Source organism: Nannospalax galili, unplaced genomic scaffold (genome assembly GCF_000622305.1).
Source record: "Nannospalax galili isolate Female #2095 unplaced genomic scaffold, S.galili_v1.0 scaffold211, whole genome shotgun sequence".
In the NCBI taxonomy this organism is placed as follows: domain Eukaryota; kingdom Metazoa; phylum Chordata; class Mammalia; order Rodentia; family Spalacidae; genus Nannospalax; species Nannospalax galili.
In genome coordinates, this window is record NW_008329624.1 from 44,874 (window position 1) to 70,239 (window position 25,366).

The following is a 25,366-nucleotide window of genomic DNA, read 5'->3' on the forward strand; positions in this document are numbered from 1 at the left end:
ACACCTGCCCTTCCAGCTCCTGGAGTCATTAATGGCTTGGTCACCCTAGGCTCTCTCTGCTGGTAGGGTTTATCTGTTTGCCTGTTGTCTGTCTTTGCATCTGTCTATCAACCTGTGCTTATCTGCCTCTTTCTGTCTATCTCCTCCTTCTCTGTGCTGTCTCTATCATTGGTGCCTCTTTGCTCACTGACCCTGGCTCGTCTATCTCCTCCTTCTCTGTGCTGTCTCTATCATTGGTGCCTCTTTGCTCACTGACCCTGGCTCCTCTCTTTCCTTTATGTCTATAAAATGGCTTGACCATATGAAGTTAGGAGATGGAGGTACAGATGCCCTATAGTTAGGGTTGGAAGGAGCCCCTTATGTTCCTTATAGTTAATCATTTAACCCTGCATGCATTTTTCTTCAGCGTCTCCCTTTCCTATCAAGTCTGTGATACAACACAATGGTGAGACTCTGACTTTTAATTACAAAATTCTAATTAGTAAAGACTGTTTCTCATAACTTCTCTTTGTTTCCTTTGGCCAGGGCTGAGTGACTGACAAAGATACCTCTTCAGCCAACTCCTTGTGGATGAATGAAAGAGTGATCACATGAAGTGTTCTCCATCCACACTTCTCTACTTTAAGGTGAGTTTGAGGCACTGGTGTGGCTTACAGACTGTGAGGGCCTATGTCAGTCTGCTGTCTTTGCTGAATGGCCACATTCCTGTGTAGCTCTGAAGTGCTCTTTGTATGGAAAATGGGGGTGGGGTGGACAGTGGATTCCTCAGTGCTGATAATGAAGGATCTGAAAGGCATGGGCTCCAGTTTGAGTAAATTACCACAAAGGCACATTGCCATGTAGAAATCTGCTAGTCCCTCCCTGGGGCCTTAGATGGCAAAGGTGGAGCCCAGGAGTATTGAGTATTAGATATTGATTGCGTCTATGTTCAAACTCTATACTAAGTAGGACCTCCTGACTGAACATCTGGAGTATGCAATTTCTGGCTGGAGTTGTAAGGCCAGGTAAATTCAGGAGACAGGACATTAAGAACTGACTAAGGCGAGGTAAGGATTTGACTGTATTGTTCAGGCTGTTCCGTTCTGAAGTCTCTCCCTGGTGGAGGAGTCAATGTTGCTGCAGAGCCTGACGCGTCAGACACTGTTCAGAGAGGTGGTTGGTGGGCAGCTGGCAGGGTCTGTATCCTGTACTATTTGGATGAAGCACAGAAACAAAGACCCAGGCAACAATTGCTTGTCTTTCCTTGGTTGATTTCATTGTGCAAATTTGTCTTTCAACTCATGTCTCTGAGAGTCCTGACTCCACCAGTCCAAAGATCTCGCCACCCCACTTCTCTCACCCTATTTTAATTCTCTTCAGTGTACTGGTCCCTCTGATAAGTACCTTGTTCATCTGTGTATTTATCTACCAACTTCTTTGATTCTACTTTCATTGGAGCAGAGAGTCCACAGGGCAGGAAACTTGTCCATTTGGTTCATGCTCTCTGGTTCCAGAGCCCATATCTGTATGACATTTGTATGTGTATGCTTGTCTGTATGTATGTATGTCAGCATGTGGAAGCCAGAGGTCAACCCCTGGAGCCATCCATCTTGATTTTTATTGATTCAGGGTTTTTCATTGGCCTGAGCTTGTTGATTTAACTAGGTTAACTAGGCTAGTGAGCCCCAGAGAGCTACCTGTCTCCACCTCCCCAGGCCTAAGATTATAGGCTCCTGCCACTATGCCTGGCTTTTTCACATGAGTTCTGGAGATTGAACTCTTTTGTAGAATGCTGTCCTCCAAGCGTAACAGCCATCAGCCTGATCAGAACAGTTGTGACTGTTTGTAAGCGATCATCAAGATCAGGATTACTGACTGTTGATGTTCCCTCATGAAACCTCCCAGGTATTTGTATATGATTCTTCCCTAAATGCACATGCACTTGACCAAGGTGCTGGAGTATATAAACTATGAAAGGTTAACTGAAGGTTGGGGTTGGATCTCCATCTATGCAGCTCTGAGGAAGTCGTCATCCATACTAGGGTGAGATTTTTCCGTGGTGGGCTGTTTTGGGAGTGTCCTATGCTCCTGCAAGTAACCCCTCACCCATGCTCTGCTCCACAAGTAACTCAATAAACTCATTGGCTCCCCGGGTTGGATTTTGGTGGAATCATATTTTGGTTTGTCTTTGGAGCCCTGTAAGGAGAGGGTAGATGGTTATTTACTTCTCCCTAAGGAAAGAGTTCCTGAAGCAAACTGAGGCCCTCGTGCTTACACAGCAAGTACTTTACTGACTGAGCATCTCCCCATCCCTACAATAGGCACCTTTTGACTGAATATATATTTGAGTTTAATGAACCTCTTCCTGTAAATTGCTCAGTGCCATGTGGTAAGAAATTTATTCGCACTGGAGGAGACTTTAAAGATTCCATATGCCTAGTCAACAGTTTTCAAAGCTGAATTGTTCTTTCACGAAGTTAGGAAGTGTGATGTGTTCTTACATGTAAGATAGAAGTTGTCTAATATCCTGGGTACACTTGCAGATACGCTACACATTAAGACTAGATTTCTGATAATTGGTAACTTTGTGTTGACTAAACTTTCTTTTATTTGGTCCTTTACATTAGAATATTCAAAGGGAATCTCTAATTAGGCTTAGTTTATGTTTCGAAGTAGAACCTAAGGTCTAGATTTACTTGGACTCAGACTTTGAATTTTACCCCTAGAGTCTCCTGGCTGAGTGACCTTGGAGAAATTCTTTAACTGCTTGTTGTCTCAGTGTCTTTTGTAAAATAGAGTAATAACACAGTATTCCTCTCATACAGTGATTAATAATGTTAATATGTATTATATGATTCCTATGATTTTATTTACTACATATACAAATTTTTAAATATTTAAAAAATTTTATTTTTGTTGCCTGTATGTGTGCATGGTGTACATGTGGGGGTGGAGTGTGTGTGTGTGTGTGTGTGTGTGTGTGTGTGTGTGTATGTGTAGGTGTAGGCAGAGCTTGACATCTCTCATCGTCCTCCATCCCTTTCCACCTTAAATATTGAGTCAGAGTCTATCACTTGAGTCCTGAGCTCTCCAGTTTGGCTAATCCAGCTGGCCAGCTTGCTCTGGGAATTGCTCTCTCTGTCTTCCATGTGTTTGGGTTATAGGAGGCTGCCATATCTGCCATGCTTTTATGTTGGTGCTGGGGATCTGAACTCCATTCTTCACATTTGTATGGCAAGTGATGATGGATTTCTTCCCTGAAGTGTTTGAGAAGACATCGTCTATAAGAGGGGACAGGAGACCTGGACCTGCTGCTGAGGACCTATCTTACTGGGATCCACAAGTGGGCCTTGAGAGGGAGGCCATCATCGGCTTCTTGTAGGGAAGGACTTTCTAGCAGAACTGTGGAAAAGACATGAGTGGGCAGCTTCTTAGGGCTGGCAGTGGAGCCTGGAAACCTGCTGGATGGAGGGCAGGAGCTCAGTCAGGAGGAATGGCAGAGGACCCAGTGTGTATGGTCCTTTACAGCACCCTCCTCGAATCCTGCCTGCCTGTCTGGTTGTCATTGTCAGGTCAGTTCTGTGGTCCTTAGGGACAGAATTAAGCCTCTGAAGTCAGTGGGGTTTGGACTGCAAGTTGTTCTCATTTAAAATAGTTTTCAGAATAGAAGCATTTTCTGCTTGTGTCTTGGCATTTGTATCGAAGGTTGCAAACCAGAGGGCTTCCAGCTGGTTCTCTGCTCTGGAGAACCTCTGCTTGGTTTGCAAAATGTGCTCCCTACATGTATGTTAAGGAAGTTTAATTTAGTTGCTCATATTTAAAAATTAAAGCTTTAGGGGCTGGAGAGATGGCTCCGAGGTTAAGAGCACTGTCTGTTCTTGCAGGGGATCCAGGTTCTGTTCCCAGTACCCACATGGTGGCTAGTAACCATCTGTAACTCCAGTTCCAGGGAATCTGATGCCCTCTTTTGGCCTCCATGGGCATTGCACACACATAGTACACTTACATACATGCAGGCAAAACACTCTTACACATAGAAAATAAAAATAAATTAAAACTTTACCTACTAGTAACATTTTCAGGGTTCCTCAAAATATGATGCAGATCCCATGCTGGGATCTGCATTTCCACGTGGCAGTAGAATACTGGAGTCATGTGGCTCCTGCCCCTCCGGTTGGGACATGTGTGGGCCAATTTGCCACAGTCTCCACTCCTCCATTCAGTCTCCCCAATGGCAAGTATAGTTGCCATTTGTCATTGGAGTTATTTTCTTTTAGTAGAATTAGAAAATGAGGGGCAAAGTTTCTTTTTTTAAAAAAAATATCTGTAGTAGAAAAACTATTATTTCTAGAATTTCAGAGTTTCATGTTTCAAGAAAAAAAGGCAAAGTTTTTGGAGATGTGCTGAAGAATATTTGTGCATCTGACACGCAAACAGGTGGTTTCTGTGTCTTGGGAGTTGGGAACATAGCACTGAGGTTTGCTGCACTCATCCACACATACATGGATACCTTGTGGTATTTGAGTGTGACCACTAATCTCCTCAGTTCTGTTTTCCCTGCCTTCAGACACAGCTTGCTTCCTCTCATTCCTCTGTGGAGAAGGGTTTCCTGGCAGCCAGCTCCATCCCTTCCCTTCCTGAACATCACCCAGCTTGATGAATGGTGTATTAGTTACTTTTCTGTTGCTGTGATAACACACCACGACCAAGGGAACTTATAGAAGGAAGAGTTTATTTGAGCTTAGGCTTCAGAGGGTTAGAGTCCATCATGGCAGGGAAGGCATGGCAGCAGAGGTGGTAGAGCAGAAAGCTGAGAGATCGCATCATCAAGCAGGCACAGGAAGCAGAGAGAGACTGGAAATCTGGCAAGGCTTAAGAACTCTCAAAGCCCACCCCTAGTGGTATGCTTCCTCCAGCATGGCCACACCTACTAAAGGTTCCTTGACCCTCCCCAGACAGTGCCACGAATTGGGGACAAAATGTCCAAATACTTGTAACCTGTGGGGGACATTCTCATTCAAACCATCCAAAATGGGAAGTTTGTGATCTCCACACATATGTGGAACTTTGGGGCTAGCTTCTATTTTACCATCCTCAGCAAACCCCAACTCCTCCTGGACTCTTGACCATAAACACATGGCCCTGCAACCAAGAGCTGCAAATAGACTAAAGTTCCAGGAGTCTGCTCAGTGTCTAGGGGAGAGCATCCAGGCTTGCTTGACAGGCATAATTCTAGCTTGTGTGGAGGTGGAACAGGAGGGGATGCAGAGCTGGGCAAGGAGGGTCATGGCCAGTGATTTCAATTGTGAGGAGGGAAGTCGGGAAGAGGGGAGTGGAATGTACACAGATAAATGTCAGAAAGTATGCTAATTAGTGGGAGGTTTAAAATGACTGCTCAGCTCTGCAGACAGGCTCTGAATATAGCCTGTTCTTCCTACACCTGAGCTCAGAGGTGTCCTCCACTCAGTTGGTTTAAGCAAAAGAGAACAGCCCATCTGTGCAGATAAAGATGGCTGGACCTGCAGATCAGTCCCTGGTCTCTTCAGAAAACTTAATTCACCTACTCTCCAAATTACACCCATTAGGAGACTTTCAGCTTGAACATTTCCCATCTGTCCATGTGAGTGAACCCAGAGGCTGGGTGTCATAGCATTTTAATTACAGTTAGATCCAGGCAGATTGTGAGTACGTTCTGAAATGTTCCAAGATAACCCTTCAAAAATGTTGTGAACAGTTACATCTGCTCACTGGTGTGATTGTATCATGGGATGTTGACACTTGTGAGATATTACTTTTTTGTAATCCTGCAATTTATATTTTTATCTTTTGCTTATTATTGTTATATTTTCATTCATTTAACCCTCAGTTGACTGTCAGTTAGCAATAAGGAATGATTCTGGTGGAATGTTATTTCAATAATAGTTCATGTTTGACTCTAAAACTGTGGCCAGTTAAGATACTGAATTTCTTGGATCCTAAGCAAAGAGATTGTTTATGACACTTCAATTACTTTAAAAATTGTCCTTTGAAGTTGGGGATATGTAACTCAGTGGTTAAGCAATGAGATAGCATGTGTTTGACTGTGGGTTTAATCACCAACATTATAAAAACAAGAATTTTTAGGTTTTAAAATTTTTTATTATTTTTTTAATCTGTGTGTGTGTGTGTGTGTGTGTGTGTGTGTGTGTGTGTTCATTTGTGGGTTTCTGCAGTGCTGGACTTACAGGCTGCTGTGAGCTGAGCCACCTGACATGGGTGACTGGAAATCGAACTCTGGCCGTCTGGAAGAGCAGCATGTACTCTTAACCTCTGAGCCATCTCTCCAGTCCACAAAACAAAAATTGTTTATATTAGCTTTTTTTGAACATTTTATACATGAGTATGTTTATTTATGTTTTCATTTATGGTAGGTGCTGCTGTTACCCACAGCGTTTTATGACGAAGGAAATGGATTTCAGACAGCATTGATATTACTAAGGTGAGTGGCTGGCGGTCCAGGTTTTGAAACCTGAAACATTTCTACTATATTCACTATAATTATGTTTTGTTAATTGTTATTTATGTGAGCATATGTAAGTGTGTATGCTTGTATACATTTTTCTTTTTGTGGGTGAGTAGCAAAGCCAGGGCCTTGTGCACATTAGTAAATGTTTCTCATCAGTAAGCTACACCCCCAGCATTCGATCTTAAAACAAGTTGCCATTGTGGTGGTGCACACCACACCTTAAATCTGGAAGCAGAGGCATGCAGATCTCTGAGTTTGAGGCCAGCCTGATCTACATACTACGTTTCAGCCCAGCTAGGGCCACACAGTGAGACTTTGTTTCAAGAAAAATTTATTATGGGGCTGGAGAGATGGCTCAGTGGTTAAGAACACTAGTTGTTCTTGCAGAAGACCCGGGTTCGACTCTCAGCACCCACATGGCAGCTAACAACTGTCTGTAACTCCAGTCCCAGGGGATCCGACAGCCTCTTCTGGCCTTCGCGGGCATTGCATGACATGGGTGCACTTACCTACATGCAGGCAATACATGCATACACATAAAATAAAAGTAATAAATAAAATTAAAAAAAAATTATTGTTGGCCAATTTTATACATGTATCGAGTGCATTCTGGTCACGCTCTTCCCCCACCGCCTCTCATCCACATCTTCTTTCCCAGCAGTCCTCCCCTGCCAACAGTTCCCTTGGACAGAGCTGGTTCTCTTATGAGCCCCTTCCCTGTCTGTGACTGAACATTGACTGACCTTGTGCACACCCTATGTAGGCACCAAAGCTGATGTGAGTTCATGAGTGCCACAGACAGACAGGCCCATAAGACAGACTTCCACAGCAGCTTCCATCATCTGGCTCTTCATTCATTCTGCCCCCTCTTCCTTGATCAGACTGTTTTTTATTCTAGAGGAATTTCTACACCATATTTTATGATTTTACACCTTTCAACTCATCTCTGACTGAGAAACCCTCTTGAGTGTGCCTTTATGAACATGTATGTACACACAGTGTAGAACATTCCTATCTTTGCTTACAATCAGGACACCAATTTTCTTTTAGTCTTGACTAGGCATTTAAGTAAAGCATGGTGTTTTTCATGGACTGATGTATGTGTACACATATGCCATTTATCCCCCCCTTGTATTAAGAAAATTTTCAAAAATTTTCTGGATATAAAAAAGTCAAAAGAACTGTATATGGGACACCCACCAACTTGCCACTTAAATTTCATAATTATTAACATTTTTGTTATATTTACTTTTTTAACTGTGCATTTTGCATTGTATTTTCAGACCTGAACACTTCCTAAGTATCAATTTACATGTCTCTCAGAGATCTTTGCCAAGTTTAATGTTGGACGCCTGTTAACCAATGTCTTGTTACACTGTCTCGTGATGGAGCATTAAAAAGAAGTTGGTTTTATGATTTGAAAATTTGCTGGGTTTTGGAATTTTAGGATGGCGTGCCTAAAGTTTCCATGTCTAAAGAACTTGAAAAACTGTCTTACATTGTTTGAAACCCAAAGTGACTTTGTACATACATAGAACTAAAGTTATCTGAGTGACCTTGGCAATAACCAAACAAGCAGACAAGACAAATCCACTTGAAATGTCTGAGGAATGTTGAAGATAATTCACTCTTACAGACCATTCTTGCATAAAGAGAACTATGTATAAAACGTATCAAAAGTTCAGAATCATCTTAAAATCTAGAGGTGGGAATAATACCTTTGTATGCAAGCGTTTCCATGCAGGGTGGTGTTCTGAGTGGCTTCCACCTTCAGAAGCCTCCACGTTTCCTTCTTCCATGTAGAGATTTTCCCCTGTTCATGTCTGAGTCCTTCTTCTATATCAAAGTTGCATGGAAGATTTTTTTCCATTCTAGATATTTATTTATGGGTGTTTTTATTTTTATGTGTGTATGCGTGTGTGTGTGTGTGTGTGTTTGACTGACCTTGCCCTTATTGAACTGGGATGACTGGAGGGGAGAGAGAGAGAGAGAGAGAGAGAGAGACAGACAGACAGACAGACATATCCATACCTGTGTGTGCAGAGGCCAGAGATTTTCAGTTTTCTCTCTGTTACCCTTCACCTTATTTTGAGACAGGATCTCTTACTGAACCTGGAGTGTATCATTTTGGCTATTGGGCCCCCAGATTCACCCATCTCCCCCTGGCATAGCACTGGGTTCTAGGGACACACTGTTACCCAGGATTTATGTGGGTGCTGGGAATCCAGACTTGCGTCCCAGGCTGTGCAATACTTTGTCCACTAAGCCATCTCCCTAGCCTTGTTAATTTTCTTGAAGTAGCAGAAATGATACTTTTAGGTCTAAAGGATCTGGAGCTCTAGACTTAACAGCATCCTTTCTTTCTCTATATTTACCTCGAGTCTTTTAAAACACAGGCACCAAATTAACATTTGTGGAATTACCAAGTTTTCTGTTCTGTGACTTGGCTCCCATGGCAACCTTCTTACTCAGTCTGGGCCTGTGGTTACTTCGGTGTGTGCCTTTCCTACGTTGCCTTGTGCTGACCTGCACTGTCACCTTATGCCTTCATTTAAAAGCCTTTTTATTTATTTGGCTTTTTGAGACAGGATCTCACTATGTAGCCCAAGCTGTCCTGCAACTCACTCTGTAGCTCAGGCTAGCCTTCACTCTTTAACTCGGGCTAGCAATCCCCTGTCTCAGCCTCCCATTCTGGGATTATATACATACACCATCACATTGGACTAAGGCTTCAGTTTTAAAATCTATAATGGGAAGAGGTTGATCTAGGGAGATTTTTAGATCTACTTCACCATCATTACAAGTTCCTTGGTTCTGTGTTCACATCTAGCATTTTGTGGCAGTTCAGTTAATTTTATAACTGTTAGACTAATGACCTTATGTGATTTGGCTTTCATTTGGCAGTTGAGGTTTGAAAGCATCCCTTCAAGTATGTGTTAAGCTCTGTGTGGAAAAGTTCTATTTAACTGTGTGTTCTTGTATATGTAAATGTGTGCATATAAATATAAAGATAAGTTTTATGTGTCTAAGTAAAATCTGGTCCCTAATGTTAAATATGATTCATTGCATAGATAGCTTCATTCAGATTTTTTATTATTTGTGTGTGCACATGAACCATGGTGCATGTGTGAAGGTGAAAGGGCTTTTGAGAGTCAGTTCTAACCTTCCACTTTGCTGAGGTAGGGTGTTTCTGCCATGCTGTGTGCTACAGGCTACCTGGCCCACAAGCTTTCAGGTAATTCTCCACCTGTCTCTGCCCCATCTCACTGTAGGAGTGCTGAGATTATAGATGCACCCCCCCCTATATGGCTATTCTGTGTGGGTCCTGGGGTTCGAACTCAGGTCATCAGGCTTTCATGGCAAATGCTTTTACCTGCTAAGCCATATCATGGACCCTGTTCACATTTTTAAAATAATGAGAATATTCCTTCACACAGGAGTTCAGGATAAGTTGTGTGTCTGTATGCTTAAAATACACACATCCTAAACACTTAGGATTTAAATATTTTCTTCTATGGAACATCAGAATTTAAGTACTACCAAGAAAGAAATGTGATTCTGCTCCTTTAAGCCACATCTGCAACACACACACACACACACACACACACACACACACACACACACACACACACACACACACACACACACACACACACCCCTAATACAAAAATGACCTGAAAATGTTGCTTTGTTTCTTGTATTTTTTAATATTTAAGGTCATTCATCAAAGGGCATAGCGAGACTTAAAAATACTCAGCTTCTGTTGTATAACTTTATGGTAATGTAATGCGTATTTTTGATTAAACAGCTCCATGTTGAGGTTACGAAGACTTCCACTGTGAGACCCTGTTGTTCACCCAACTTCAAACTGTAACAACTCCAACGGGAACGCAGAGTAAGGGTGTACCCAATATTTTGCCAATCATGAAATCATTTTTAGGGCTGTTCTTGAGGCACCGTTTTTATGACCATAACATTCCCTGTGCTTTGGGAGCCTCTGTAAACACAAGGGTGGTAGGTGTGCATCCTCATTGCTTAAGGGCTTTGAGGAAAAGGCTGAGGCGCCCCAGAGTGAGTAAGGCTTTATTCAGCAAGCCTCGGAGCCAGGCTCCTATGGAATTTTGGTGGTCATGGTGGATTGTGGGCCCAACAAGAGCCCAGTCATGGGCAGCCTGATGTCTCCGAGGCATGGTGGCAGGCTGTCCTGGGTAATCACTTAAGGCAGCCCATAGAAAACCACTTTCTGGTTAAGTCTGCCTCATACTGTTCCACCAATGGAAAAAATTGAACATGATGAGGGTGTGTAGCTAAGCAGACGAAAATATATCCAGCATTGCACAGGATCCGTTTTTAGCTCTTAACGGCTGAGCATTTGAAGTGTGAGACACCGTTTCCTGGCTCGCCTGGGCCAGAAGGAAGACAGAGCTATGGAGTCTGGTTGGGTGAAACTTGGTCTATTAACTAAAAGCCCCTGAGGACAACTGGCCACTGCCACATTTCTGACAAAGGTAAAGATGCAAAAGGTTTATTTTTCTCCTTCTGTTGAGACTTAATTTTGTCTATGAGATGTCTTTTTCCTGAAGGTCTGTGTGGCCGTACACCCTCGTGTGCTGACTTGGTTTACGTTACTTTGTACTTAGTTCATCGCTGTTCAGAAAGGAGCTATTAGCGATAAATTTGAATGTATTTATTCTTTCAGATACCTATGGGTGATTTATTACAGTTGCTTTGACATATTTTACAACTTGAGAATTCTCCCAAAGCTGATTTGTATGGACTTTTGTTGTTTCAAGACATCTCAAGAAAGTGCCATTTTTCAGTCTGATCATGTTAAGATGTGAGTGATATTTGATCTTCACTACTCAGTTCTTTCAGGGTAGAGTGGGACACTGAAATGTGACTGAAATTCTTTTTTTTTTTTTTTTTTTTTTTTTTTTTTTTCTTATTATGTCATCTGTAGTTTTTAGCTGAGTAGGTTATTTGGTTTAAGAGTTTCTTTTCTAACTTGTAATTTGATGTTCACTGTTCAGTATCGTTTGTCCGAAGGCTTTGTTGTGAGCTTTTGGGAAAAGTGGAATCCCTTGTGATGTGGGTGGGAGGTTCTCAGGTTAAGGAGAGTGAGAGACCCACAGGCTGTTCATTCATTAGAGCCTGAACTCCAGCACACACTGTGGTGCCTGAGGGCGTGTGCTGACAGAAGGCCCTAGCTCAGAGGCCTCTTTGCTTGGTCTGCCATTCATTTGGCCCAGCATGTAATTCTCAGAAAATTGGTGGGTGGAGAGACAGAAATAGGAAGCTTTATTGAAGTCGTTGTAACTTGGAAGCTTATTTATAGGATTTCTGGAGGGTGAGGGTTCGGCCGCACAGCTGCTGGAGTATTTCCTAATGTGTTTGAGTCTTACTGGGGCCTTAGAGCAGCACTTAGGGAATCTGGAAGTTTATATTTTGATTTGTTATGAAGACAGCGTGAGTGATTTGGGGGTTGGGAAGTGCGTGTTTCAAGGTGTAGAAAGCTGTCTTCTGGTGGGTGTGCTGTGTGTCCTCAGCCCCTTTGTGTCCTTTATAGAAATGTCTTTTGGGGATGGAGGAATGGTGGTGTGCAGTTCAGGTCAGTTACAGTCCATAAAATAATTGGTCACATTGTTGATTCCTTTTACTCTCAGACAGACCTGGTGATGATTCAGAGCAAGGGCTGTCCACTTCCTTCTTTGCTGAGTTTACTCTCCTCACTGGCTTTGATTTTCACTGGTTCATGGACAGAAGCCTGCTGCTGAACCCAGTGACTCAGGTCCACACCACCAGCCTTAGACAGTGATATGAATGCACTGCAGTGCGCAGAGATAACACCTCCCAGTGCCGCTTACAAAGGGAGAGAGAGAGAGAGAGAGAGAGAGAGAGAGAGAGAGAGAGAGAGAGAGAGAGAGAGAGAGGGGGGTGTCTCTAAATATTTTTCTCGAGGCTGGCTGGCATGTCTATAACTCTTTCTGCCATAAATGTAGAATGAACAAATGAGTCCAGAACTTGCCCTCCTTAAATATCCAAGGCACTTCCCTAGCTCTGTCTATGCCTCTAGGTTTGTAAGGTTCACTTGCGTGTGATAATAGTTAGTGTGATTCTTCTACCTCAACTCTTAGATTTCTTAGAAAACCGTTTCCTGCTCATGGAACATTCAGGTCATTTTGGACATACTTTTTTTTTTTTACTTCTTAAGGAACATCATTTTCCCTTTCAAATTACATATATGTTAGATATTGGCCCAAAGAATAATGGCTGTCTGAGAAGGGGAAAAAGATAAGTGTATAGAATTGAAAGAAATGGCATCAATGTTGAAGATGACAGACGTATTGATAGAAAATAGGTGGAGTTTTAATAGTTGAATTTGCATAACAGTGGTTAAATATTTTTATTATCAGTCTTTAGTGAACTATGAAAATTGATCCCTGAAAGTATAGTCTTTATCTTTTTTTAAGTACTAGGGTTAGAACCCAGTGCCTCTTACTTGCTAGGGAAGTGCTTTACCACTGAGGTATAGTCTCAGCCTCTCAGGCCTCCTTAAAACAGGCTTCCACGTGTTAGGAAAACTTGATTGTGTTCCAAGAATATGCTGTGACTTCTATTCCCAGCTCTTTATAGTCAGTAGTACTATGGAGACAGAGCTAAAAATGAGTCTTGGGTTTTCAAACTGGAAAACTGAAAAACCACAAAACTAAACTGATGTGTTCAAAATGATAGAGATAGTTATTAGCCCAGCCGGGATGGAAGTCAGGATCCCATTAGCTCAGCTGGGATATGGGAGTCGAGTCTCCTCTTAATCCTCTTTATATACTACTACTTTTTTTTTTGGTCTTTTTGAGACAGGGTCTCCCTGTAGCCCCAGCTGTCCTATACTACTTTGATTGGGAACACTTTGGTATATCCATATCAGTATATCTACTAAGTTAACAAAGACCTGAATATATGTGTTTGTACATATGTGTATACATCACACATGCACACGTGCGTCTGTATCTCTCCTCTTCCTCCTGCTCCCTCTTCTTTTTTGGTTAGATAATTCATCTTTTTACCAAGTTACTCAGCAGCCCAGGCAGACTTGAAAGTCTCCTCAGAGGCAAGGATTCCTTTTATTTCCTAATGAAGTTCAAAGCTATGTATTCAATGGCTGTCATCATACCGTTCCTAGAAAGAGTTTTAGGCTCACACGAATTGCTCTGATCTATTTGATGAGGCACCTTTGATTGGAATTCTTATACCAGTGTGTTTCTATGTCAGCCTTAGATTAAGAGGTTTGGTTGTTGAATTCTCTCCCACCCCACTTGATTTATAAACAATACAGCTTTATTTTTGTTCATGGTTCAGAAGTCTAAGAAATCTGAGAAGGTAACATGACAACCAGGACGGCAGCCTCACTTTATATCAAGCCTTTCTCAGAGGAACAAATTCCATCTTGCTGTAGTGGGACCTCCCTGTGTCCAGGAGAATTGGCACAGTCCAGGGAGAAAGGCCTTGCCCTGCCGAATGACCCAAGTTCCAGGTCCTACCTCCCTCAACACTGTTCTATTGGCAAGTTAAATTTCAATATGAATCTTGGAGGGGACAACCCATAGCGGGCAGGAATGCTTCTTGTCACGGAGTTGGAAGAAAGCACTTCCTCTATGAGTCAAGAGTGGAACATTAGTCAGTTTTCTCCATGGTGAATTTAAAGCTTCAGGCCTTTTGGGCACTTATAAACTCTGGAGGCCGGAAGCCTGATACCAAGGTACAGCAAGGCCATGCATGTCCTTCTTTGGCTAGTCCACCTCTGGTGGCAGCTGCCAGTCTTTAACATGCTTGGCTTGGCTTAGAGCTGTATCGCTTGAATCTCTGCCTCTGTTCTGATGGTCTGTTTAGGTTTCATTCATTCTTTGCCTTACAGCAGGTACTACAAAAGGGAGCAAAAACACAGTTGATGTGCCAGCGTGTCATAAGACGTGGAGAAAAGCAAAGTTCACATATGAAGTAGTAGAACAAATATCACTTATAGGGCTTCAGTGAAGGCCAAACAATCCTGGGCATCTGTGGGACAAGACGAGCATCATCTGCATCCTGCTTTTGTTCTGGGCATGACACATCTCCATGGTTTCACAAATGTTGGAGGAGGGTTTCCAGCGTGGGGTGGGAAGGAAGTAGGCAGGCTGGTCAAGCCCAATGCTGGACTCCACGTGGCTGAAAGCAACGGAAAGAAACTCTCGTGGAGAAAAGGCGCACTGACTTTCAGGCCCTCCACGGCCACCACGAGAAGGTGGGTAAGGCAGATTATAGATGACTTAAAGGAGGCCCACACAGGCAGGGGTGGATGAAGACAACTCAGAAAACGAGGCACATGGAGCTTCATGCTCCACGTGCCTCCTTCATCCCCTTGACAACCAATAGGGACGTCACAGAAGGAGCAAAGCAGTTATAGTAACAACTTATTCTAGATCTTTCCTTCCTTGAGGCCACCATTGAGCTCCTCTCCAGATCCCCTTGTAAGACTTGAAAGAGTATCTCTTCCCATGTTCCAGTTCGAGGACCTCATTCTCAAATACGGCAGTCAGACTTTCTCCATCTTCAGTCTGCGCTGGTCAAGTTCACTGGAACCTTCACATTGGAGTGTGTGAAGCCCAGTGATCCCTTAAAAGTTCTTGAATCTGGAATCAGGACCATTTGATAATTTCATTCTTTAAACAATATTTTATTTTATGTGTATGAGTGTATTGCCTGCACGTGTGTCATGCAATGTCCACGGAGGTCAGAAGAGAGCATTGGATTCCCCTGATACCAGAGTCATTGGTTGCTAGCCACCATGTGGGTGCTGGGAATCAAACCCAGGCCCTCTGCAAGAATAGCCAGTGCTCTTAACCACTCTCCAGCCATCTCTTCAGTCCCGATAATTTCATTATTACTTCCAGTCTCCCTCCCTAGATACTTTTTTTTAATAGCAGATTAATTTTTTAATTTTTTTCTCCATTTTCAGTGTGTATGTATACATATGTTTTGCATGTATGTGGGGTGCTTTTCCACCATCCTTAATTACTCTTCTACCTTGTTTATTTATTTTTATTTTTTAAGTGGCAAAAGAAAATTTTTTCAGTATGTAGCCCAGGCTGACACGTAAAATAAAAACAAAATATTTTAAGCCTGGCGTGGTAGCGTGCACCTTTAGTCCCAGCACTCGGGAAGCAGAGGCAGGCGGATCTCAGTGAGTTCAAGGCCAGCCTGGTCTACATAGTGAGTTCAGGTCAGCTGGGACTACAGGGAGACCCTGTCTCAAAAAGACAAAACAAACAAATAAATAAATAAATAAATAAATAAATAAAATAAAATGAAAAGAGTCAGAGTCTCATGTAGCCCACGTTGCCCCCAAACTCCCTGCATAGTTGAGGATGACCTTGACCTCCTGATCCTCCTGCCTCCACCTCCCGAGTGCTGGGATTCCAGATGTGGACCACCATACATAGCTAAAGTGGCAAATTTAAACTATACCTACCTAGTGTTCCTCATTCTTTTCCTCTGAAAATTTTGATAAATTGTTATCTAAGATCTTATCAGATTTATATATAATCCCATGAATCAAGGTACATTTCAGCCATGACTTGTTTGATTTTACTGGTGGGCCCAGGGATGACTTACACTGTAGTCTTCAGATACAAGCTCAGTAAAAGTGACCCCTGAGGTGGAACTACCCCTCCAGCTGAAGGAGAAAGTCGCACACTTATGACGGTGGAGAAAGCGTGTCTTTACAGGAAGGGAAAGTGTATTTTATGCCCATCCGTGTTTCAACTTTAAATGGAACAGTGTATAATGAAGAAATTCTTTGCCAAGAATAACTTGGTAGAATTACCATGGTATATTTTGGTTCAAAATGTGACTAGGACTTAGAGTGTGGGGTCTGCTCCCAATTAGGCATGTGTCTTATGTGTGGGTCCCTGAAGCCAGAGAGAAGCCAATGGTTGTAGCCTGAGACCCTAGGCTGCCCCTGTTGTGGTGTGAAGCTCAGGGGTGTGTGTGTGTCCAAACAACCTTGCTTTTGTTGACTGGCTTAAACGAAGTTAATGAAGATAGGTTATTTAAAAGTCATACTAACTGTGGGGCTTGGTGGGGCACACCTTTAATCCTAGCACTCCAGAGGCAGAGGCAGGTGGAGCTCTATGAGTTCAAGGCCAGCTGAGGCTACAGAGAGACCCTGTCTTAAAAAAAAAAGTTATGCTAACAACTTTAACTCTTGTGTTCCTAAGTTACAGAAGAGAAGTCTCATTTAAAACTTATATTAACTCCTTCGAATCTTTGGCTGAGGTAGTCACCCCCACACAGCACAAGGTCTCAGGAGACTGGGATGTTGGGCAAAATTTAGGTATCAAAGGGGACCTGGGAGAAATGCCAGGATAGGATAGAATATTTATGTATTGAAAACAAACAAAAATCACGAAAGCTCTCAAGGCTGAGGAGATAGGTCAGCCAGCCAAATGCTTTCATAAGCATGAAGACCCAAGTTCAAATCTTGGAACCAACACAAAGAAAGAAACAAGCAAAAACCCAGGTTGAGGTAGTATGCAGTTACAGTCCCAACTCTGGGCACGCAGAGACAGCCAGTAGCTGGGGCTCCTGGCCAGCCAGCCTACCCTACTCAGCAGGCTCCAGTCCAGTGCGAGTCCCTGTTTAAAAAAAATAAAAAATCCTAGGAAGACGGCACCCGAACAGCCACAGCTGAGCTTGTCCTCTGGCCTCTGCACACGGACGTACACATGGTGTTGTGCACTTTCACACACACAGACATACACACATAATAAAAACAACGTTTGAAAGGGCCTGGCTGAGAGAGTATGAAAAGATTGATAACTTCTAAAAGGACAACACGGCGCACGTTTTCTCTCGAACAGGTTTATTTCATTTTAATCTATATGGACTCTGATGTTTCTGGAAAACGTTTTTTGGTTGTTGTTAAATCCCTGAAATGTTTTCAGTTTCTGTGATGGTTAAGATGTAGCTGGCCACTCAGTTGATTTGGCATTCCACAGCATACCAGCGATGTTTGTGGGGTGTGGGTCTTACTGCCTCTCTCGTGGGCACAGTGCTGTTGGAGTTGTGTTCTCTTGTTGATTCTCCGTGTGGCTTATTTGTAGCCACTTCCGGTCCCTCACAAGCTGGCAGTGCCTGTGAGGCATGGGTCCCCTCTGCATGCGCTTTGGTTTTCCTCGAAGCAACTTGCAGGATACCTGAGTGGAACACTTTATTCCCTTCAGTTCCCCGAGTTTCTGTCAGCACCGAGACCATCTCTCTTCTTCGCATGAGTGCATGGACGCTCAGCGCCCCCGCGGGGATTCACTGCCTGTGTTTCTGGGGTTGGGGTGATGGGCACATGAGACCCACAGCTCCTGCAGATCTTCCTCCCTCTGCTTTCTCCGTGTTGCCTCCTCTTTGCTAACTTTGTCACTGGCGTGCTCAGGCCCCGTCACCATCGGCACTGTGCCCTGAACAAGTCAGAAGCCCTTCTCTGCTTTGCTAGTAGTTGATTGAGTCCTGTATGGATGAGGAAGCCATGGGATTCCTGGGTCTTTGGACTTGGTAGTTTCTCATCTTGGGGATCCTCTTCTTTCTGCATCTGACAGGTTCACACTCGTCCTTCAAGGCCTCTTTCTCTTCTCTATGCAATCATTCCTCGCTTTCCTATGGACCCAGACTGAAGAGTCTCTGAAGTTGTCCAGTACAAAAGGATGGGCACAGTGGGCTGGTCTTAGTGGTGAATGGTTCTTTTCTTCTCTCGCTCTTCCTATTTCTAGTGCAAGTGTTTCTTTTGGAGGATGATTTTCTGAGATTCTTGAGACTCCTGAATTTGGTCAACTTTAGGTCTTATTTGTAGAGTGGTGTGACAGTTAACCTTGATTGTCCACTGGCCCCAACTAGGGAGCAGCTAGGAGGCTGGTAAGCCTGTTTGTGCAGGGGGGCCTCTGAGGGCTTTTTGAGAGACAGGTCTTGGGATTCTGACCTAATCAATGGTTTAATTTATTATGGAGGCAAATTTCGAATTGATTACCGGGAGATTAATTATAGGATTCCCTGCCTGCCTGATCACTTGGGGCATGTATTTTGGGGCTCGGTTTTGCTGTGGCCCCTTTCTGTTGATGCTGTACTTCCTGACCACCATAAAGTGAACAGCCTCTACCACAAGCTCCCACTGCCATGAATTACTTTCTCATTATGGATTCAGAAACTGGGAACGAAGTGACATAGACCCTTTGGAACCATGAGAAAAAAAAAATCCTCCTCTAATTGATTCTGATAATTATTTAGATACTTCATTAAACAAATTGATATACCAATCTGAAAATGCTATTTGAGGTTTTGTGTCATCATTAAAAAATGTTTTTTGGACCACTACTCAAGAAGACATAATTCTACTTCACAATCCAACATACAAGCAAGCACCCAAATATACGTAAGAATTGAGTTTCATGGAACAATTTTACCTTTACTATTTTCTGTTCTATTTATCAAATTTTATCTCAGCTCTTTTTCAAATTCTGTGCATTTAAAAATGCTGGAATCCATTCATTACAGGAACTCCATGACCCACCAATGGGCTTTGACCCCTAGTTTGGTCAGCATTCCTGTGTGCAGTGCTACAGATATTAGGGTTTCTTACAAAGCAGGTGAGTTCTGAGCCCTCCCCCTGATGAATGGACTTAACTAAGGTGATGAACTGCGCCAAGAGCTGGGCCATTGTAACTATGGAATTTATGACTTTCCCCCTGTTCAGTATCAGCCATGCTTGTTCACTGAGCTTCGGCTCCCGGGGCATTCAGTGCTGCTGAGTAGCTGATCCTTTCATCTGTTAATGGGCCTTTGGAAGCAGTCCGGCTGCACTGAAAGAACCAGCAGAGCTCAGCAATGCTGCTTAGCTTGGAGGGCCTTAGCAGCAGCTTGCTTCCTGCCCACTCTATTTGTAAAGATTACAAATTCCTGTGGAGACCAGATGTTCCCTTTGCCTGATTCTTTATCCCAGTGAGTTCAAGCAGTCTTACAAGGAGACATGCATTCTTTCAAATCCTGGTGTTGGGTTCATGCGTTCTGACCATCATTCATTGACTGAAGATGACAGGACGCTTTGGCAACGTTTACAGAGTTTGGATCCTTTATAGAGCTGAATGCTTTTGTTTTAGGTTTTTACATGTATTTGTCCTTTGTAGTATTTGCAGTGACACATGCAATAATAAAACGTTAAGGCTGGGCTTCTGAGCCTCAGCACTAGTGATGTGTTGGATCAGATACTTGTTGAGGGAGTTGTCCTGTGTGCTGTCTGATGTTGAGTGACATCTCTGGTCTCTGCTCTTAGCATAATCTCAGTTACTTGGGGTTTGTCCTTGGGGGACTATGGCCCCCCCAAAGTATCTCCAGTCATGGTAAATGTTGTTGGGGGAGCAGTTACCCTGACTTACAATGACTGCTTTAAGGTATTACTAGTTGCTTAGTAATGGTTAGTATTGGGATTATTTTCTCCTGTTTTCAATCACAAGGATCTAATTATGCCAGTTTGTGACTTGGGCCATCGTTTTTCTTGACATTTAACACCTCTTATAAATTCTGTGGTTTTCATACTGTGATTATCTTGGGGGAATTGATCAAAATCAGATATACTAATAGCAGAATTCAGAAAACTGCCAATCTATTTACAAATATAGACAAAATTAAATAATTCATAGTTAACAAGAGTTCTGAAATGACGGTTGTAATAAAATTTGATAGCACACTACACAAAATTAGTATTTTACAGCTAACAGTAATATGGAGACATGATGCATCTCACAGTTGTTTGAGGTGTTTTCACATATGGTTCACGCTTGATTCTCAATCTATGAGGTGATGGGGCAAATGGGGAAAATGAAAGTGTAAGTTTTTCACTCGAGGTCTCTCTTACCATACCAGAGATAAACAAGTCTTCACCCAAATTCTCTGATGCAAACCAGACCAACTTAGCCTGTCTCTTGAGTGATTGAAGTTCTTCCACATCACCCAAATAAAGGGAGCCCAGCAAATCTTGTATTGGTTAGTGATGGTGAACCCCTTTCTTATCTGACTCTTGGCTCTGTCTGAGGGATTCACCCTGGGCGACAGGGAGCATTGTAGTTCAGCCTTGTAATCTCTCTGGAATTTTGTGGAGCTGGTTGGTGTCTCCTGGTGGTGGAACTTGAGTTCCTCCGGTGTCTAGCTCAGCCATAAATCTGCCTTTGTGTAGAAGTCTCAGCCCAGCTCTGCTCACCCCCACTGATTGGCCCCTAGCCCTCCTTGTTGGTCCCTTTCTACAGCACCATCTGCCCACCTACTGGCTTCCCTGTGTTCTCCATCTGGGCTCAGTGCAGGCCCAAGATGCAGTCGTTTGCTATCCTATTTATTTTTTCTCTCCTGCTTTAAGTGCTGCACTCCTTGAGAGTAGAGCCTGTAGATATCAGTGCATCTCAACGCTGAAGGCAAATGAAGACCAGGTAAATCTTAATTTCCTATGGAAAGGTGTTTTTCTCTGGTTTCCAGTAGCTCACAGAGACTGCTGGGATTGTGATGGCCTCTTTGTGAAGTTCTGCATTCTGTACATTGCTGGACATTCCTGGTATGATAATTGATCACAGTTTAAAAGCCAGAGGGGGGGGGGAAATCTTCTTCTTTGTGATTTTTAGCTAAAAAACTGTATATAGCACATTGATATGAGCAAAGTCTAGAGAACATGGAAAATAAGGATTTATTTTTAAGTTTCGTGGGATTGTGACCAACTTAAAAATGTCAGTATTATGATTATTCAATAAATAGAATTATGTGAAAGTATGTGCACAGTGTGTAGCCTTTGCTATATACTGTTTTAATGCCCTATTTAGTCCACAGGGCCCTTACTTATATTATTTATTACCTTTCTATCATCTGAGGGCCCTGCTGCATAGCTAATGTGTATTCCTTAAAGCATATTATTGCACTACAGTGTTCCTAGTGTGTACTTTGCTGTGCTCAGGTAAGCTTTTTAACTTTTTAGTGAACTTTTTGTTTCTGTTTTGTTATTTTGGTGTCAGCACCTTTCCAAACATCAAAAAGTTTTGGAACTTGAATATCATACAGAAACCTCAGGAAAGGAGCAGGGTCCAGACGTTGCTAAAATTTTGACTTATCTGTTCTCTCGTTTCTGGACAAAAATCATAGCTGAAGCATGACAGATAAATAGCTTTCCAGTTTGTTAAACTCCTCAGGGACGGTGATTACATAGTGTCTCTTAGGAGTTAACCTGTCTGTCAATAAATTTCTCATAAATGTTGAATGAGCTCTTGCAGTTTTTAAGGCTGTTTTCTTTCTCCTGGTGTCAGAATTGACCGGACATACTGAACAGCTGGTCGGCATTTGCCTCTGTTAACACGCACACTGCTATTGACTTCCCTCCCCTTCTGATCGCTAACCCTCAGCTATACTGTCTTAATAAAGGAAACCTATCCTCATGGGTCTGTGCATCTGCCTTTCAGCCATACCTCATGGAGGAGAATTCTTGCTTTTGGTTGGTGTCCAACTCAGCCTTCTAATCTAGAAACTGCTTTCATCAGTTAACAGGTGTCCACAGAATGTTTCCTGTGAGCCCACCATTCAGGTTTCTAAGTGAGACATTGTCTAGTAAAGGATAGGCTCCCCTGGTGTGTTTCTCAAATTATCACAAGAATAAAAACAATTAAGTGGCCAGGCATATGGCTCAGTTGGTAGAGTGCTAGTCTAATCTGCACAAAGCCCTGGGTTAGATCCCTTGCACTGCGTAAACTGGGCATAGTGATGTACACCCATGATCCCATCCCTCCTTGGGAGGCTGAGGCAGGAGGATTAGAAGTTTAAGGCCATCTTTAACAAGCTCAAAACCAGCCGGGAATCCATGAGACCCTGTCTTCAAAAACTAATTTTAAAAAGCTGCTTAACTTAAAAGTAGTAATGTTTTGGACAGCTGGAGATGGAGTAAGAGAAACTGCCTGCTACCACCTGTAGCAGTCTAAGGAGTTCTTTTGAGGGACTCCATGCAAGTGAAGCTGAGATTCTTGCCTATGCTGCAGAATTTCAGAATGAATTGGTATGAAGTGAAGCCAGAGTTTATTAAGGCAAGACTTTAAGAGGCAGGCAAGATGGATCATTATGCCTCGTAATATCAAGGCACTTGCCATGCAAGCCTGGTCACCTGAGTTTGAGTCCCTGGAATCCTCCACGTCAAGGTAGGAAGAGAGAATGGACCCACAGAGTTGTTCTTTACCTCCACACATGTGCTGTGACATGTATGACCTCTCCCAGAGTTGTTCTCTACTGTCACACACGTGTTGTGGTATGCACGGCCCCCCTCTCACCACCACATACAATAATAAATACTTTTTTTAAAAAAGAAGGAGCTTTGTCATAGATTTAAGGATGGGTGTTAGAGAGAGAGAGAGAGAGAGATATTTTGGGGAAAAGGACAGTCCAGACCTAATTGTGGATTTGGATTTGGGCTTCTCAAGAGAGAAGGGTTTTTAAGGAACCTTTTAAAAAATCATTGGTGGTTTCGGAGGTCCTTTAGATGGGATTACAAGTCAATAAGATAAAAATGTTGCTCAAAAATGTCAAAGGCATGCTTGCTGCCTTCAGGTCACAGGGAAATCAAGGCTCATGTTTTGGTTGTAAACCAGCTGCCTCCTCTTAGTCATAAGATTTTCATAAAATTACAGATTTACAGATGAAAAAGGACTAATTTTAAACCTAAAGATCACATACACTTTGGAAATGACCACAGTCCATTGCTATTTTAACATTCTTACTTAAAATATCTCAAAGAAATGAATGTTATTTCTCTGTAGGCCATCTTCATGACAAAATTTTGTTGTGTGAAAATTCTTGACTTTTTTGTTTTATGAGACATGGTCTCATATAGCCTGAGCTGGCCTCAAACTTGCTAGGTAGCTGAGGCTGGCCTTGAACTTGTCATCTTCTTGCCTTCACCTTCTGTGCTAGACAGATATGCACTACCACACCCAGTTTATGGGGTGCTGGGGAATGAACCCAGTGTCTTGTGAATGCTAGGTAAGTGGCAACTGAACCATATCCCCAGCTCCTAATTCACCCTGTCCTCTGCTCAGGAAGGATGTCTTTCAGTCCCAGCCTGCTGCTGGCTGTAGACTTCTACCCTAGAGTTCTCCTCTTTGTGTGTCTAGGAATATCTAACAGTTGCCCTCACACTGGCAGTTCATACCTACAGTGTCTGACTCTGGAGTACCCTGTGGATTTTGGCAGATTAGAAGGGACAACAGAGAGGCCCAGCAGCCCTTCCCCTTAAGGTCACCATTAGATGACAAAAGTAGCAAACTGCAACCCAGAGGCCCACTTCCTTCACTGACTGTGACAGTCCACAAGTCAAGAGCCAGGAGCTTCTGTGACCATTTTTGTCTCCCTAAGATCAAGCACACAGAGTTGCAGAGAATAAACCGATGGCTTAGGGTGTGGACTTCAAAAGCTGGGCTCTTGTGGTTGTGCTCCTGTGTCAGATGGAGACAGTCTTTTTATTGCTGTCCCCACTTCGGATACATAGGAGAGTGACTTCTTCTAAGGCAGATGGCCAGTCACGTAGCAGGCTCCATTTCAGCCTCATTAGTTAGATGCCCCCGCCCCAATGTAAAATGTATCTGTGGACAGAATCAAGCAGGAGATCCAGCTTCGACCTTCTTTAGAGCAGCTTAGGTCCAGGGCCAGCTGCTTCCTCATTAGTTTCAAAAGTCATGGCAGAACCTTCCAAATGATCTGTATCAGAGCCGGTCAGCACATGAAAAGAGGCTCAGCATTAGGACTTGACAACCACAGTGAGGTAACCTCAACCCACAGGGTCAGGGGTGTCTTGAGGGGGAGGGGAGTGCTGCCATACAGGAACAGATAACAAAACTCAGAAATTAACAAGCGGCGGTGAGAATGTGGAGGCATCAGAACCCTGTTATGTACTGTTGGTGGGAATGTGAAGTGTGGAACGGCTGATTCCTTAAAGAATTAGAACCGCTTGATCTAGCAGGTTCACTTCTGGTATATATGAGCAGTCTCAAGGCAATACTAGTCCACTCATATTCTCAGCATTGTGGTTTACAAGAGGTGGAGTAACCCAGATGTCTGTCAGTAGTTAAGATCAGTAAAATGTGTACGCGCACACATTGATGGAATGCCATTAAGCCTTAAGAAGTAAAGAGCTTCTGATAGATGCTATTGCATGAATAAACCTTGAGGACATTACATTATGTAGAGTAAGCAAACCACAGTTGAACACAAATTTGTGATTCTCTTTTATGAGGTGGTTATGTTCATGGAGGCAGAAGGTAGAAAATAGTTATTGCCAGTGACTTGAGGGCATGGAGACTAAAGGAATCCCTGTTCGGTGTGTTAGTTTCGCTCCTGCAGAAAGAGGAGGGTTGTAGAAATGGGTGGTGATGTGGCAGTCCAGCAGTGTGAAGATGCTTAACGCCGCCGAATTGAAAATTGTAAAGAGGATCAATTTTGCGAGGCATATTTTACCATAATTATCAAATAGAATCTTTAAAAGTTTACTCCTCATCCTTTGTCACTCTATTCTCTGTATCTGTGAGAAAAGTAAAGGCTTTGTGCCAGGCAGAATACCACCAGATGGCAGGCAGTCTGTATCCTAGCCCTTTTCCCTCAGAAGCCCATTGTGTCCCTCTGAGGCTGACCTCTGGCCCCCACCAACATGTGCTTGAGGAAAAAAGTCTCGTGGATGAGGTCAGCCTCTGTAGCATTACTTTAGCCAAGGATTATTCACTCTGTCCCATTTTGGCTTTTGTTTTTACTGCTTTCCCAAATACAGAACAAAGACCTGCTCTTGTCCTGCAAGGAGGC

General features: G+C 43.0%; 1 protein-coding gene across 4 annotated transcripts in view; it reads left to right on the forward strand.

Annotated features, from left to right (window-relative positions):
• Nucleotides 1-523: 523 nt before the first annotated feature.
• Tiam2 (T cell lymphoma invasion and metastasis 2) overlaps nucleotides 524-25,366 on the forward strand; it is a 144,583-nt gene continuing 119,740 nt past the window's right edge. For 2 of the 4 annotated variants that reach the window (XM_029566653.1, XM_029566659.1), the window contains exon 1: nucleotides 10,836-10,992. The gene's annotated coding sequence lies outside the window, so the exon portion shown is untranslated. Of the gene's footprint in view, nucleotides 627-6,389; nucleotides 6,458-10,292; nucleotides 10,380-10,835; nucleotides 10,993-25,366 lie in introns of those variants that run through there. The other 2 variants (XM_029566656.1, XM_008839396.3) reach the window with 2 other exon arrangements.